Source organism: Centropristis striata, chromosome 19 (assembly GCF_030273125.1).
Source record: "Centropristis striata isolate RG_2023a ecotype Rhode Island chromosome 19, C.striata_1.0, whole genome shotgun sequence".
Lineage (NCBI taxonomy): Eukaryota > Metazoa > Chordata > Actinopteri > Perciformes > Serranidae > Centropristis > Centropristis striata.
In genome coordinates, this window is record NC_081535.1 from 17,341,400 (window position 1) to 17,348,630 (window position 7,231).

General features: G+C 36.7%; 1 long non-coding RNA gene across 1 annotated transcript in view; it reads right to left on the minus strand.

Annotated features, from left to right (window-relative positions):
- LOC131992978 (uncharacterized) overlaps positions 1-6,824 on the minus strand; it is a 68,053-nt gene extending 61,229 nt beyond the window's left edge. The window contains exon 1 of the long non-coding RNA XR_009396257.1: positions 6,482-6,824. This is a non-coding gene — a long non-coding RNA (uncharacterized LOC131992978). The remainder of the gene's footprint in view (positions 1-6,481) is intronic.
- Between the last annotated feature and the right edge of the window lie 407 nt (positions 6,825-7,231).

Sequence of the window (7,231 nt, forward strand, 5' to 3'; positions counted from 1 at the left end):
AAGAAAACTCATGTGATGTGAGGAACTATTGCGTAAGTTAAGGGTTGATCTGGGTATCACCCCACCAGTGTAATTAACTTAGTCATAGTCACTGGGGTCACTCCCTAAAAACCTATGACTCACAGAAACTATCTTAAGAAATTACAGTTTCAGTTAATTTAAAATGTGATGTCAAGGAAATTTTATCAATATAGCTCAAAATGACAACAAGAGTTTTACCATCTCTACACAGTCTATCCCGAGACACTTGTTTTCGATAAGGAAGACAGACAGGATGATATTTACAATGTAATTTGGTTGTATGAATCAGCTAGCAATAACATTTTTAGTGCTTCCTGTTGCTACTTAAATGTAAGTACAGTGGAGGAATACAAGACTATGGGGGAAAGGGGGTAACAATTTGCAATTTTAGAGAAAAAGGGGAGAAATAAATCATACTTTAAAGGCACACTGAGTAGAATTTGTCCTTTGTGGTTTGTAAACATAACATTGAAAGTTGCCGCCCCCTCCCCAGTTAGCCAGCGTGCTTAAGAATCTTTAGTCTAGTTTGCTAATAAGCATAGTATTTGTTTCCAGACAGGAGACTTTAGTGGAGCTTCCTGAGCTTCAAACTCAGACGACACTGATTACAGTGTCAGCCAGGGCAGAGCAGAGGCCCGGGGGGAGAATGGGTCAAGGACAGCTGAAGGCAGAGTGAGGGGCATAGAAACACCCATAATTAATGATTTCCAGGAATAGTGTGGAAATGTGTCCTGTGATATTTGAGTAAAAAGCAGTAGAAATAAACATTCCAAAATAAGATGCAAGATGTAGAACTTTAAAAAACAGAGGGCCACGAATACATAACAGCAATTGTTTCTAACTTAACAAATCATAGAAAAAGCATGGAGGCAATACAGATGATCACCTTTTCACCTCTTGCTGCTGCACCCACTTTCAGATCAGAACATCTACCAACGCCCAAGGAGTGACTGACTAACAAACAGTCATCTCTCCTCCACGGTCTGCAATGTGTCTGATGATTCAAAGCATGGACAATGTCCAGGCATATGCAGTGGGAGTGAGAGCCTGTGAGCCATTCATGGAATGGATGGGCCACCAAAAGAAATAAGAACAAAAAAAATAAGCATGTTAAAAATGGAGCGGAAAACCCTACAATGTTTCATCCTAAAGAAATCAAACTGTAACATGGACAAGAAAATGCATATTTAGTAACTGTTCTATGTGTAAATATGATAATAGGCTGAAATTATAGTTGGTTTTGTTTAACAGCAGCTCAGAAATCTGCATGATGGACACCTAACCTCTAAATTTGAAGCCACAGAAACTATTTTCCGAGCAGCTGTTGATTTTGTTTTCTTCTTGGCAGTCTAAATCTCCCTGAGATTTCATCAGCCTGATGTTTGTGTTGATTCATCTGGTGCTCGTTGAGCCAGAGAACACAGTGTGATGCAGGAATGATAAACATGTTCATCAAACTCATCGATTTCTAAAAGTCTTGAAGAGTACATATCAGACCATTGCTTTCTAAAACTTCCTTTACCTCTCCAAGACCATCATAAATCTGACAATGTGACTTCTAAAGCAATTTAAATGCACTCAAAGTTACATCTTTTTGTATCGGAGTGATTGATGGCTTTTAATATCTCTGGTTTTCCTCTTGTCCAGGTCATTGGGTTTAGAAAACTATTGCATTCATCTCACAGTAGGTGGCACTACACTACATGAAATAAATTCATATCAAGCAACACTTGAACATGCGATAAACAGTAAAATAATAGTAGTTTGGTGCTAAATTGTGTCATTATTAACATTATGATCATTAGCAGCAGTAGATAGCACCTTCATTGTTATCGTTTTAATAAAATAGGTGGGTTTATGTTATTATCAGTACGCTTTTAAGATCTTAGTCTCTCAGTCCCAATGATTTTGCAGCTTTATATCTTAGTAAGTCCATCTTTAATGAGGCCGTGCTCGAAGTTTCACTCTGAAGTTCTGTGCTTTTATTTCATCAACACCAGTCTGGTTCGGATCTCCATGCACACTCACCCACACACACGCACATGCACATGCACACAGATACATGCATAGAAAAGGACACCAATTACTGTGTGACCACTGGTGACAGCAGAGCAGAGCTGCACAGTCATACTGGGGTTTGATGTGTCTTTGTCCATATAAGCCTCTTTATGGCTCAATGGTTACTGTGCAGCACCAGACTGTGTCTTCCTCTCTTCATGCACACACTGCAATGTGCTGATAACACTGTTGTGTTCAGTTATAACAGGGGAAGAAGATTTCAAAACACAAATCTAAAAACTGTTTTATAGACGAACAAAGGCTGGCAAATCCATCTTTAAAGCATCTTCTATGAAACAAGTGTGCATTTTACACACACAAAAAAAATAAAAAATGATGACATTTCTATGACTCATGTTATTTTATTAATCTAACTGGTGATTCATTGAGGGTGGTCAATTACATAGAGAGGAACAAACAAAAAATATGAATAATGAGTCACTTTCTGCTTTCTGTTTACGACCATTTCTTCTTTTGAATAAAGCTGAAGTAGGATTTTGAATAATTAAAACTTTTAATTGATTTTTAAAGTGGGCTTGCTGTGACGGGAACTAGGAGCATGTTGTTCATTATTGACTGACATCACTGATGAAAGAAAACTGCATTTACATGACATATCTCTCTCTACGCTGCCCTGTGAATGAGAGGCACACTCTGATCTACGGTTTCTGTCCATCTTGAACTGCTGTTCAGTGGTAACAATAACAAACAAATCAATTTTTTACATCAATATGATTTATGGCAGGTTGGAGAAAATGAGATGAACGTAATGATGTGAAATCCAACTGACAGTGAGATTAATTATATTGCTTTACTGCCAACCCTGCCCTAACTGACCTAAAATACGGAAATATATACTATTATCTGTGAGAAATTACTCCCATTAATAGAAAATGTAGCATGAAAGGACTGCAGTATGTAGTTCTTTCTTAAATACAATGGGAGAGTATTTTCAGAGTCATAGATACTAAGGCATTACTCAAAGTGAAATACACCATTTATGGATATCTGACAGTTAATATGAATCATTCCATGGCAGCAAATATGCACGAGGTGAGCCTAAAGTTCAGATCTGTCTGTCTGGATAAATAATTTTGTGTGCTTGCAAAAGCACACTAAATACTATTCACCGGGCTTATGTCTTATGCTTCTTCCATTTCTTCCGTGGTGTTGTTTCAGTCGACTACTCCTCCCAGAGGTCGCACATACACAAAAAAGGTATCAAATCGACCGGCTCGGCCATGGCAAGTGTGCTATGACTTTCTAAGGGTTTCAACAAACGGTTTTCAAATTATTCGGCAAAAACACGCCAAAAAATCCCCCCAATGTAACCCTGTGGAGAGTCTACAGTTATGACATCATCGCTTAGAGTGGAGAAGGAGAGAAAAAATTGTCTAACTTGTCAAACTATTTCTTCATTTTTCTTCACAAAAAACATATGTAGATATTCAGGAAGAACTGAAGAGTCTCAAAGTGAAGTCGGATCAATGGTATTATGGTTTTGCCAAAAATGCTTTCTGGTCAAGGACAGACATTCCAGTCTGTTCTCACTGTGCCGGAAGATTCCACAGCTGTTGATTGCCCTGCTCTGATTGGTGGAGGCCACCTGGCGATGGTTGCTTAGCTACAAAAGCCTGCCTACAAGACTGTATAACTTGACCATACATTGTCCAATCTGCCTCAAACTTGTCATGCATGATGATGAACAGTTCTACATAACAATATTCGATAAAGTCCCGCCCCGTTTTATTAGCCACGCCCCCTTCATAACTAATTAACCATTTTTCCTAGAAACTTGTATGAGTAGTCAGTGTACTCAGGACAGAGTCCCTGTTTAACTGCTGATTGATTACCCTGCCCCCTTTGATTAGCCACGCCCCTTTTTCCATAATTTATGAACAGTTTGTCGTACAGACTTGTATGAGGTGTCAGTGTACTCAGCAGAGAGTCCCTGTTTAATCCCTGCCCCTTTTGATAAACCACGAGAATCACAGTCCAGAGGCAAGCACACAATCAAAATTTATTTAGGAATTTTCTAGTTCAGATCAACAATTCCCAACAGTGGGCCCCTTGGTTGTTCACCAGGGAGTATATACGTGAACAGATTGTGCAGCAGCTCGATATATTTCACAAAATAAAAATGTTGTTTAAGAAATGTCAACATATTGAGTCAGCTATAAACACCTTTATGCAACAAAGAGAGATTAAGGCAAGCAAGCAGAAGAGAAAAGAGAAACAAGCACAAAATAATGAATAAACAGGGAAGATATACAGCTAAGATAAATGTTAGCTACAATTAATGGATGAATGTTTATGACTGTTAGATTATAGTAGCCTAAATGATGATGATGATGATGATTATGGCAAAAATCATAATATCGCAGTGAACTTTCTTGAACTATAAATATAATTTTACTGAAAAAAGAAATTAAAAAATGCATGTAAAGGCATGAAAAATTATTACATAACATGAATATTTATACATTTATATAAATAATGCAAAAAACGATAAATAAAATAAATTTGAGAAAATAAAATAAAAATAAACTATGCTGTATCATTAGTGCACTTCCACAACATAATACAAACTACTAAACATATATTAGTAAAATTGTGATTTTAAATATTTTGAGGAATTATCACTTGAAGTTTCTGGTTTTGTTTATACATCACACTTAATATTGCATAGTCTACTGTATTTCCACTGTAAAGCTGGGAATATTTGTGTATTTTTTTTTAATTTCATTTCATTTTGTACTAGAGTTCTAAGAAAAAGAGAAAATACTTTTCATTGTCAAGTATTTAGTTTAAGTTACTATTGTGTGAGTTACAGTCATTTTAAATATAACCCTGATTCCAAGAAAAGTTGGCCTGCTTAAAAGGTAAATTCACCAACTAAAAGGTAAATTAGACAAAATGTAACGATTTCCCGATCCTTTTTGACATATATCCAGTTGAAAACTGTACACAGACAATATATTTTATGTTCCACAACAATAGTTTCAGTACTATGTCTAATTTTAAAAGCATTTGACCTTATTCAAGCCATTGCCAAATGACATTTGTCTGTATATTTGTCTCTTTCTGTCTCTGGCTCTTTCAATCTCATCTGTTCTTTTGTTTGTCCAGAGAGGTCGAATTAATAGCTGACGCATAACAGAAACCCTTTTAAAAGAATAAATATTGAAATAATTGATATTTCGTGATTAAATTCCATGCTGCCTTTTGAGATTTAATCAATATCAACAAAAATCAAAAGAGCAAACCATCTCCTCCAGCATCCGCATGTGTGATCTGAACAGTTATCCGAACAAAGGGAGGATTACAGTACTTCTACATGCATTAATCTGAAGAAAGGAAGATGATACATCGCTATTAGTGTGGAATCCATCAGGTCCTCTAATTGAGCCTGTGGGCTGCAGCGTACAGAGCCTGGGGCTCACCAGCACGCACAGTAATGAGACTGCTTGTCCCCCGTAGCTGGTGATAAATGACATGGGGCCATAATGCCTCTGATCCCGAGCATGTGATTGACAGCACAGTGAAGCAGGACTCAACCCTGTGATACTGTGCAGCATTTCAACACATAACATGCTGTGTGTTTCCATACAAATCAGATATATTGCTTAGATCACAGCAGTGAGAAATGTATGCATTTACCCATGTTCTGCCACATACTGTATAGGCGATTACTGAATATATATATATATATATATATATATATATATATATATATATATATATATATATATATATATATATATATATATATATTGTGTGTGTGTGCGTGTGTGTGTGTATCCAGTGTTATCTTGAAATTATAGAACATAACAGAAACACTGCAACATGCCAAGCTACAAACAGCAAATCAATAAATGCTTTGCATACTTAAAATAGCTCTGCTTGTAAAGTGCATCACAGTGCATCTATGATTTATTGTGGCGCTGCCAATTTCCCATAGTTTGACTGAATACAGCCATCAACTCAGCTGTGTTCAAGCTCACAATGATAAATATGTTAATCTTACTGCCTAATCTGAAACCAGTTTAAATGGGTGGCCATTTTGCCGGCTTAAAACTACAAAGACAGACACTGTAACCATTGCTGTCGTCTTAGAAATGAATATTTGACTGTAGTATTTTTTTTAAAAGTATTGTCAAAGCCCATTATGAAGCATTTGTATGCAGTGATTTTGCAACGTAGGCCTTCATATAACGTTGTACACTGTATTTATGAGTGCATTTAATGCTCTTTACAAATTGTCACATGGAGTTCATACTTCTAAAAATACATGTAGGCCTATGTGTCAAGTAAAAAACTGGTTATACATAACTGCATGGTTTTCAACATTTTACATACGTTAATATACTGTTTAACACAGATGACCTGACTCTGCCCTTACCTGTTCTCCTCAGTTTGTTGTTATACTGCTCAACTCCCCAATTCCTCATCTTGTTTGGTATTCCTTTTAGAAAGATGCTGGAGGTCCTGAAAGTGTGTCCTTGACCAGGCAACATCCATACCACCGAAAAAGACACAAGAAACGCAAAAGAAAAAACCTCTTCTCCAACAAGCTATTTTTCCACGAAGGACGACTTCACGTTAAATGTGCTTATTTTTACCAGGGGTTTGGTTTATAACTTTATCTCGCAGCTGGTGGGCACCGAGGTGTTGAAGTTGTTCTCCAAAAGACAGACTTTAACATTAGTGCTGTAGAAGATAATCCACATCCTCCATGATCACCACAGTTACTATTTTTGACCACTTTTAGTCACCAACAAAAACACTACTTATTATCAGTTCACCTGGCACAAAATTGTGCCACATGGCCTTGCGCATGCGCATTGTTATTTTCTTACAGGCGTTGACCTGTTGAACAAAACACATTTAAACTAGACCTACTTGCACAGTCAAATTATACAGTCAAGGGCCTTAAAAAACAATGATGAATCAAATAAATAAATGAATAATAATTTTTTTATGTTGTACATTAATTCATATTTCTTTATTGTTATTATTATGACGAGCCCTGCAGTCATGTGGTATCTGAATAATCTGAAAATGTCGCTCCCATCTGAGAAAATTCATGTGAATGCCCCCCTTAACCCAGAAGAAAAACTTGTAAAGTCTGGGAATATAAGGTCCACAACTT